The sequence below is a fragment of the Palaemon carinicauda genome, chromosome 14, assembly GCF_036898095.1.
Source record: "Palaemon carinicauda isolate YSFRI2023 chromosome 14, ASM3689809v2, whole genome shotgun sequence".
Lineage (NCBI taxonomy): Eukaryota > Metazoa > Arthropoda > Malacostraca > Decapoda > Palaemonidae > Palaemon > Palaemon carinicauda.
This window is the reverse complement of record NC_090738.1, coordinates 122,972,533-122,983,610: the sequence shown is the minus strand read 5'-3', so window position 1 is coordinate 122,983,610 and position 11,078 is coordinate 122,972,533.

Here is an 11,078-nt window from a genome sequence, read left to right as displayed (position 1 = left end):
TGAGATATTTCTTTTATTACTGTAATACGAAAATTTCTAATTCTTTGATGATTATGAAACAAGCCATTTTTATAGATGAGACCTCCCTCTCTTAAAAACATGTTTGTTATTTGGTCATAAATTGTTAATATAGATTTTGTACAAAGGTTACTAAAAAGGTGTCCAAAATTGCCTCCCCCTACTATACACCAAATAGTTTGGTCTATTCTTTCCACATTCTCCTCTCTCCTCATACACTTAACAACACTTAGATTACCAAACAATTCTTTACTCAAGAGGTTAATTATATATATATATATATATATATATATATATATATATATATATATATATATATATATATATATATATATATATATATATATATATATATATATATACACGTGTGCATAGAAGGATAGATAGATACATAGCCTACATATATACATATGAGATATATACTACCGCTAGAGAGTTATAGGGTCCTTTGACTGGCCAGACAGTACTAGGTCTACATTGGATCCTTCTCTCTAGATATGGTTAATTTTCCCTTTAAACCCCCCCCCCCCCCACACACACACCGAATAGTCTGGCCTATTCTTTACAGATTCTCCTCTGTCCTCATACACTTGACAACGCTGACATTACCAAACAATTCTTCTTCACCAAAGGGGTTAACTACTACCCTGCAATTGTTCAGTGGCTACTTTCCTCTTGGTAAGGGTAGAAGAGACTCTTTAGCCATGGTAAGCAGCTCTTCTAGGAGAAGGACACGCCAAAATCAAGCCATTGTTCTCTAGTCTTGGGTAGTGCCATAGCCTTTGTACCATGGTCTACCACTGTCTTGGGTTAGAGTTATCTTGCTTGAGGGTACACTCGGGCACACTTTTCTATCTTATTTCTCTTCCTCTTGGTTATTTTTTTTTGAGTTTTTATTCTATAAATGGAATATCTATTTTAATGTTACTAATTTTCTTGATATATTTGCTATTGTTCATTATTTCTCTCGCTCTCGTAGTTTATTTCCTTATTTCCTTTCCTCACTGAGCTATTTTCCCTGTTGGAGCCCCTGGGCTTATAGCATCCTACTTTTTCAAATAGGATTGTAGCTTAGCAAGTAATAATAATAATAATAATAATAATAATAATAATAATAATAATAATAATAATAATAATAATAATAATAATCTAGCTACACATACCAACAAATGTGTATTTTATCATTCAAGGCAGTCATTTTGCAATTTTTACAATTAAGTTACTAATTCACTGTCTGTAACAACAAAAAAGTATCCGAATCTTGGTAGCGAGAAAATGGAGTCCAACTGGCATTGTGCAAGGAAGACTAAGGAATCTGTCTCACGTAAACAAAGGTCCCAGTGGTCGTGCAGTCTTTCGTTAAAACGAGAAACCGCTCTTGTATAAACATCTAGTATCAACAATTTTCGCCAACCGGATTCTTTTTAAACTTCCACAAGATTGCCAACATAAGATATGATGATGATCATCATTATTATTACACCCTCTTTTGTCATAGCATTCGATTAATTTCTTCATGTAAAGTTTAAAAAAATATGTCTTGGATGACAAAATGGACCTTTTCCTCTTGTCATAAATGCGTTACTGTTGTTACTGTCCTTGAAATATTCTATTTTTCCTTGTTTTCTTTCCTCACCGGAGTATTTTCCCTGTTGGAGCCCCTAGGCTAATAGCATCCCGCTTTTCCAACTAGGGTTGTAGCTTAGCAAGTAATAATAATAATGATGATAATAATAATAATATTAATAATAATAATGATAATAATACATTTTACTTAGATGGTTTATGTTCGCAAAATATTCTGTCAACTCAATGATAAGCTGGATATAACTGAAGAAAAATCTGATATAAAAGTCTTGAAAATATTTTCATTTTAACCACTAGCGATTTATAATTTATAGCCTATTGTTTTGAGTGTCGTCTAAAAGGCATAATAGTAGACGATATAGCCATTGCACCATTAATATATACTGTACAGATGAAAGTGTATCATTAAAAAAATCTTTAATTTCTAATAATCTGAATACAAAAATAAAAAAAGTATCTTCTCTTATCATTTAAATTTTAAAAGATACACGCAGTTTAAAAGGACGACCTTTTGAGCTGATGAAGCGATCGATGAAATAGTAAACATTGTTAGTGTTGCAATAACCAACTCCATTCAATAAAAATCTCATCGTGATGGTGATATTGTTCTTCCAAATAAATAAAGAAAATCAAGACATAACTTTGTTCATACCCCCTCTTCTCATTTTGGCATTACTGTTATATCTTCTTAAACCTTCAAATGTAAACTGGCTATGGACCTTAGAATGTGAACAAGCTGTGCATATGGCCGATGGCGTATCGGAAATCTATATGCTAGAGTGCCTAATATCGACCGCTCGGTCGCTAGAATATTTTTCATTGGCAACTGATGCTTTTGCAGACCATTCGGCCAGATGAGAGAAAGGGTGATTATTGATTAGTTAGGAGGGGAGGAAGTAAAAAATAGGGTAGCTCATTGTTTTGCACCAAGGAAAACTTCCATTATTTGTACGAGTAGATCTACATTATATAAACACACGCGCTCGCGTACACACACATACACGCACACACACAGATGTATGTATGTTGTTAGCTTTCGTGATTTATACACAATATATATATATATATATATATATATATATATATATATATATATATATATATATATATATATATATGTGTGTGTGTGTGTGTGTGTGTGTGTGTGTGTGTGTATGTATGTGTGAGTATGCATAGAAGGATTGATAGATATATAACCTACATACATCCATACATATTATGATGAAGTCTTACGCCCTCTGACTGCCAGTAGACTTATTCCTTCATGAGTTGATGAGGGTGACTAAGATGACCTCTACCTTACTAGTTTCATCCAAGTTAATCTTACTAATCAGCCAAGCCTAAAATAGTTCAAATATATGTTTAATACTGTATGTGACTTGGTTAACTACGATGCTCTCATATTGTAAGTTTACTATAGTAGGTATGTGTGATTAATAAATAGTTCTCGGAAGTAATACAGTATTCTGAATAATAGGTCTACATGTGGAATAAGCATTGCAGTCGAAGGTGATTAGTTATCGAAGGCAATACTCAAAATAATACCTGTGCAATAGACTTTAGAAGATAATATTGCGTTTAGAAACCGAAATGACACAGGGCCCTTGGGTTAGAGTATCGACCTCATGATGGATGCTACGGAAGAGTCACCTGCCAGGGAGAAGGATGAAAGAGAACTGTATAGAAGTGAACCGACACTTGATTTTTGAGACGTGAGTACCAGCATTAATCTACGACGCGTCACGAAGCCTTATTTCTTAGTAAATGCTTACTTCTTTCGTAGATGTAAAGGTTGTCTGACTTTGTAACAATAATTTATAATTATATTACTTCAAATTCGCCAGAAAATTTCCCCTATTTGGTGCTAATAAATATGTAGACAGGGTAACAAGAAACAAAGACAATGATTGGAAATGAGCTCAGTCGAGACAGGGTTACGTTGATATGAATAATTTTGCCTAATTTCTTCTTCTTTATTGTTGTTTCTATTATATAGAAAATCTAAGATGAAAATTACCATATAAAATATATGCATCTAATCATCAGTATTTCCCCACGTTATTATTATTATTATTATTATTATTATTATTATTACTATTATTACAAGCTAAGCTATAACCCTAGTTGGAAATGTAAGATGCTATAAGCCCAGGAGCACCAACAGGTGAAAAGGCCCATTGAGGAAAGGGAACAAGGAAATAAATAAACTACATGAGAAGTAATAAACAAACAAAATAGAATATTTTGAGAACAGTAACAACGTTAGATTAAATCTTTCATATATAAACTATAAAAACTAAAAAAAAAAAAAAGTAGGAAGAGAAATAAGATAGAACAGCGTGCCCGAGTGTACCCTCAAGCAAGAGAACTCTAATCCAAGACAGTGGCAGGCCATGTTACAGAGGCTATGGTACTAACCAAGACTAAAGAACAATAGTTTGATTTTTGAAGTGAACTTCTCCTAGAAAAGCTGATTACCATAGCTAAAGAGTCTATTCTACCAATATCAAGAGGAAAGTAGCCACTGAACAATTACAGTGCAGTAGTTAACCCCTTGAGTGAGAATTATTTGGTAATCTCTGTGTTGTCAGATGTGTGCGGACATGAAAGAATAGGGAAAGAATATGCCAGACTATCCGGTCAAAGGACTCAATAAGTCTAGTTTCGGGGAAGAAAAATTTCTCAAAATAACAAAACTAACGGAAATGTCTGTTCTTAAGTTATACGCCTAATAGAATTCTGGTTTATAGACCAATAAAAAGGGCTTAAATTCGTAATTAAAAAGCTGCTAATATTTCTCATCACACCTACCCTCACTTCATCCCGACTTCATGGATGAAAAATGCAAATTGAACGTAGGTGTTTTATTGTCATTGCCTTTTAGAAACATCAAACACTGATGCAATGTAAGAGACATTATAAGTTTAAGACTGGCAGTGGGTTGCAACAATACATAAAGCTCCTTTGTGAACGTGTGACCCATGGCTGCTCACAATCGACTCACAATGTCTATTATTTATTCCTATGCGTTGATTTTGTGAGGAGCTTGCAAGTTCTGTGCCATTGGTCTCGGGGTTATCATGGGTGCCATGATTCAACTGATCTTACTTTCATGAATGGTCACCAATCCAAATACAGACCAAATACAGTTTGGCTTCACCTCTATATACCCAGTCCCTAACAAATCATAGCCTGTAGTTACCTAAGAAATTAGTTATGAATAAGAAAATATAAAGGAAATAAAGCAGAGTATTGTTGATAATAAATCCAAGAATCGAAATGGTTTCAGCGTTCAATTTGCCAATTATGAATTTGCTTATTAATGGTCTTATAATCTTCACAGCTGATAGCGAAGGTTCTTAGTTTCTGCCTTCGATTACATTCATCCATTTTTACATCCAGGAAAGTCGAAATGAATTACACCTGGTATTATTCCCGATAAGAAACGTTTATACTTTATACTGTGTCTATAGGTATTGCACTTACGACAAAAATTGTGTGGAATCTCTTAGGCTACTGAGTTAGGATTCTAATATCAACAGCTTGTTCAATCTAGTTTTAGTTATTTTTTTCAGAGAGAGAGAGAGAGAGAGAGAGAGAGAGAGAGAGAGAGAGAGAGAGAGAGAGAGAGAGAGAGAGAGATGCAGGAAGGTGGACAGCTAGCTCTTTTGTAGCCTTATTTCAGAAGAGAGAGAGAGAGAGAGAGAGAGAGAGAGAGAGAGAGAGAGAGAGAGAGAGAGAGAGAGAGAGAGAGAGATGTGCAGGAAGGTCGACAGCTAGCTCTTTTGTAGCCTTATTCCAGAAGAGAGAGAGAGAGAGAGAGAGAGAGAGAGAGAGAGAGAGAGAGAGAGAGAGAGAGAGAGAGAGAGAGAGATGTGCAGGAAGGTCGACAGCTAGCTCTTTTGTAGCCTTATTCAGAAGAGAGAGAGAGAGAGAGAGAGAGAGAGAGAGAGAGAGAGAGAGAGAGAGAGAGAGAGAGAGAGAGAGAGAGAGAGAGGTGGACAGCTAGCTCTTTTGTAGCCTTATTTCAGAAACGGAGAGAGACCAGATGGATGGTTTGGGAGGGATGTCAGGGGTGCTGGGAAGGGAGATAACGTGGTGATAAACTTCCGGTATTTTTTTACGAAGCTTCAAAGATTTATATATTCATCCAGGCAAATTGTCTTTGTTTCCAGTGTTTTGGCATTATAACTCTTATGCCTCGTTCCACATTTCTGTTCATTAATGGCATATAGTTTCGTCAAAAATAGATTTCAGACAGGCTTACACAGAACAGATATTAGTTATAATTTGGTGTTTACCTTTCGCAATTTATTGTTGTTTTTTTTATCTCTGGTGAGGTATGGATTTACGAGAAGGGGGCGTAATGATAAAGAGGCATACTGTATGGAAAGGATAATGGTAAACAAGAATCAATAAGTATAATTGGCATAAGAAATCTTAGCAACGCATAGTCATGCCTTTTGAAGGTTATTATTATTATTATTATTATCATTATTATTATTATTATTATTATTATTATCATTATTATTATTATTATTATCTGGGGGACGCAAATCTTCATGGAAAGTTAAGAAAATAAGTCTTGACGGATGACAAAATGTACCTTTTCCTCTTGTCAAAAATGCGTTACTGTTGTTACTGTCCTTGAAATATTTCCCTTTTCCTTGTTTCCTTTCCTCACTGGTTTGCTTTCCTTGCTGGAGCCCCTGGGCTTATAGCATCCCGCTTTTCCAACTAGGGTTGTAGCTTAGCAAGTAATAATGATAATAATAATAATAATAATAATAATAATATCAGAATACATTTTACATTTTGCGTCAAGTCGAAAATACTGTGCATGTAGGCCTGTGTCATTACAGAAGGGACCTGCAAACACAGTCAATGGATTCCTTGTATTTTGTCAATGATTGCATAATATTTTCTAACGATATTTTTCTGTCGAAATTGAGGAGAAATGAGAAAATTCATTATCTTATATGATTTATGTATCCAACGTTACACAGTCAGAATCAAAAGAACGCAGACACCCGGGAGAAATCTTTCGTCAGATGTCTCTAGTGTTCCCATGACATAACAGACAAGGTGTTGCTCTTCTTACTACTACTACTATAAAATGGGCAGAGCCCTCTCCAAACCTTAGCGAATCAAAGACAACAAATTGGTGTTTTTGCTAGTGAAAGCATTAAAATTTTACAAATCGAGTTGCCATATTTCATTCTGTTTTATCATTTGACGTTTCGAATATCCACTGCAAATACTGAATACACACATACACACACGTATACATATATATATATATATATATATATATATATATATATATATATATATATATATATATATATATATATACATACATACATATATATATATATATATATATATATATATATATATATATATATATATATATATATACATATCATGAATCCGCAAAATCATGCAGAAATTATTGGAGTATTGCAGCTAAACAATTAATTCCGTTAACAACTACATTAGATTATTTCGACATTAGTCTTGTTCAAGTCCCCGATGAAAAGAAAAGTACTTTCAGATATGGTTCGATGTAAAATGATAATAAAAAAACACCATACATGAGTTGTGCCGGCCCAAATGACATTCAGAGAGAGAGAGAGAGAGAGAGAGAGAGAGAGAGAGAGAGAGAGAGAGAGAGAGAGAGAGAGAGAGATATTCGGCCTGAATACATCGATTTTAATATATTTATAGTACGTTGGTCAAAATTCGCCCGTAACTTTTAGGGTTAGGTTGATGACAAACAAATAGACGGAGGTGAAAACATGTCCTTGGCGGAAGTAATAATAATAATAATAATAATAATAATAATAATAATAATAATAATAATAATAATAATAATAACTGGACCAAAACGTAAATTTTGAGAGTTCTGACGAGGTGAATATTGGCCGGAGCACTGAGCCCTTTTATAATTTGGAATTGCAAGATATTTCTTTGGATTTATTAAATGTAATTATTTCTTCTTACCTTCTAAATTCCTGGAATTTATCCATTTATTCAAACCTACCAAAATCTTGCAACACTTCCAGAAACAACATTATCACTTTCTATTACTTCCATTCTTGCCTGTTTGTCTTTCAACAATTCCAACTCTAGTGAGATAAAGATTCACTTCACGAACATCATGGCTCTAGAGAATGGAACTTGTAATGTTTCTCAAGATGATATTTATTTTGAAATTGAGTTTTGTGTAAGTGGGGGATATAAACTAGACGCTATATATATATATATATATATATATATATATATATATATATATATATATATATATATATATATATATATATGATAAATTTTGCCATCAGGAAGGGGTGAACCCCGCCCTGCCGGCGGTAAGGGGGGAAGCCCCACCCTGCCAGCGGGAAGGGAGAAGCCCCACCCTGCCAGCAGGAAGGGGGGAGCCCCGCCCTGCCAGCGGGAAGGGGGGAGATCCACCCTGCCAGCGGGAAGGGGGAGCCCCACCCTGCCACCGGGAAGGGGGGAGCCCCACCCTGCCACCGGGAAGGGGGAGCCCCGCCCTGCCAGCGGGAAGGGGGGAGATCCACCCTGCCAGCGGGAAGGGGGAGCCCCACCCTGCCACCGGGAAGGGGGGAGCCCCACCCTGCCACCGGGAAGGGGGAGCCCCGCCCTGCCAGCGGGAAGGGGGGAGCCCCACCCTGCCACCGGGAAGGGGGAGCCCCACCCTGCCAGCGGAAAGGGGGGAGCCCTGCCCTGCCAGCGGGAAGGGGGGAGCCCCGCCCTGCCAGCGGGAAGGGGGGGCCCCATCCTGCCAGCGGGAAGGGGGAGCCCCGCCCCGCCAGCAGGAAAAGGGGAGCCCCGCCCCGCCAGCGGGAAGGGGGAGCCCCGCTCCGCCAGCGGGAAGGGGGGAGCCCCGCCCTGCCATCGGGAAATGGGGAGTCCCGCCCTGCCGCCGGGAAGGGGGGAGCCCCGCCCTCCCCTGCTAGCGTGAAGGGGGGAGCCCCGCCATCCCCTGCTAGTGTGAAGGGGGGAGCCCCGCCCTCCCCTGCTAGCGTGAAGGGGGGAGCCCCGCCCTCCCCTGCTAGCGTGAAGGGGGGAGCCCCGCCCTCCCCTGCTAGCGTGAAGGGGGGAGCCCTGCCCTGCCAGTGGGAATGGGGGAGCCCCGCCCTGCCAGCGGGAAGGAGGAGCCCTGCCCTTCCAGCGGGAAGGGGGGAGTCCCGCCCTGCCAGCGGGAAGGGGGAGCCCCGCCCTGCCAGCAGGAAGAGGTAGCCCCGCCCTGCCAGCGGGAAGGGGGAGCCCTGCCCTGCCAGCGGGAAGGGGGGATCCCCGCCCTGCCAGCGGGAAGGGGGGAGCCCCGGCCTGCCAGCGGGAAGGGGGGAGCCCCGGCCTGCCAGCGGGAAGGGGGGGAGCCCCAACCTGCCAGCGGGAAGGGGGTAGCCCCGCCCTGCCAGCTGGAAGGGGGGAGCCCTGCCCTGCCAGCGGGAAGGGGGGAGGAAGTCCCTCCCTGCCAGCGGGAAGGGGGGAGCCCCGCCCTACCGGCGGGAAGGGGGGAGCCCCGCCCTGCCAGCGGGAAGGGGGGAGCCCCGCCCACCCAGCGGGAAGGGGGGTATCCCCGCCCTGCCAGCGGGAAGGGGGGAGCCCCGCCCTGCCAGCGGGAAGGGGGGAGCCCCGCCCTGCCAGCGGGAAGGGGGGAGCCCCGCCCTGCCAGCGGGAAGGGGGGAGCCCCGCCCTGCCAGCGGGAAGGGGGGAGCCCCGCCCTGCCAGCGAGAAGGGGGGAGCCCCGCCCTGCCAGCGAGAAGGGGGGAGCCCCGTCCTGCCAGCGGGAAGGGGGGAGCCCCACCCTGCCAGCGGGAAGGGGGGAGCCCCGCCCTGCCAGCGGGAAGGGGAGACCCTCCGGGCTAGCAGGAGGGGGGCCAGCCCCGCCCAGCCAACAATAGAGAGTTCCTGTATCTAGCTTATTTTTAAAAAACTCGAAGGGTGGAAACAGGAAGGCAGTCATGAAAAGCTAAACAAGAATCTTGAAGACTTCTTCTTTCTCTCCATGAGGAAGAATAAGTCTTCAAGATTCTTGTTTTGAAGACTTCTTTCTTCTAAGAAGAAAGGATCAACGACAAGTGGAATCACGAAGGCAGTCATGAAAAGCAAAACAAGAATCTTGAAGTCTTTTTCTTTCTCTCCATGAGGAAGAAGAAGTCTTCAAGATACTTGTTTTGAAGACTTCTTCTTCCTCATGGAGAGAAAGAAGAAGTCTTCAAGATTCTTGTTTTGAAGACTTCTTTCTTCTAAGAAGAAAGGGATCAACGACAAGTGGAATCAGGAAGGCAGTCATGAAAAGCAAAACAAGAATCTTGAAGACTTCTTCCTCTCCATGAGGAAGAAGAAGTCTTCAAGATTCTTGTTTTGAAGACTTCTTCTTCCTCATGGAGAAAAAGAAGAAGTCTTCAAGATTCTTGTTTTGACGACTTCTTTCTTCTAAGAAGAAAGGGATCAACGACAAGTGGAATCAGGAAGGCAGTCATGAAAAGCAAAACAAGAATCTTGAAGACTTCTTTCTCTCCATGAGGAAGAAGAAGTCTTCAAGATTCTTGTTTTGAAGACTTCTTCTTCCTCATGGAGAGAAAGAAGAAGTCTTCAAGATTCTTGTTTTGAAGACTTCTTCTTCCTCATGGAGAGAAAGAAGAAGTCTTCAAGATTCTTGTTTTGACGACTTCTTTCTTCTAAGATGAAAGGGATCAACGACAAGTGGAATCAGGAAGGCAGTCATGAAAAGCAAAACAAGAGTCTTGAAGACTAATAACTGATTTATTTGAAAGGATTCCGACAGAAAATACAGGAAGAAGAGGGAAACAGGAAGGAGAACGAGAGAGAAGAAATAAAGTATCCGAAAAGGAAAACCAGTTATTATTTGTTTATCAGTTTACGATTGTGCGGATAATAAATGAGTAAGTATAGACCATAATGTTGAAGATCCACAAATAGAGATTGTGCAGAATAAGGCGGAAACTGCACAGAAGTAGAGAATATTGAAGGACCAAATCCGAAATTCTCCCAACTCGTTGTTAGACTCCAATTTTTTCTTCTTCATTAATAGGAAAGTTGAATGCTTTCCTATCAGAGCTCCACAAGAGTCTTGGTCTCTCTGTTAGGAGAAATATGGAATACCGGTGCATTTCTAAATCGGATTCAAATTGTCATTCGTCTTGAGCAGGATTGTTAGAGAAGATAAAAAGATGGTTTTAATCGTTTTATTGATCAACACAAATTTGCAAGATTTTATCACCGACTTGCCTCTGAGGCCATGAAAAAGGAAACAAGATTTGGGTGATGCAGAAAATGCTTTGGTGAAAGTTAAGAGAATTATTGATTCTGGGACTTTGGAAGAAAACCAAAATACATCGTCTAAAAGAAATCAACGACAAGTGGAATCAGGAAGGCAGTTATGAAAAGCTAAACAAGAATCTTCAAGACTAATTATG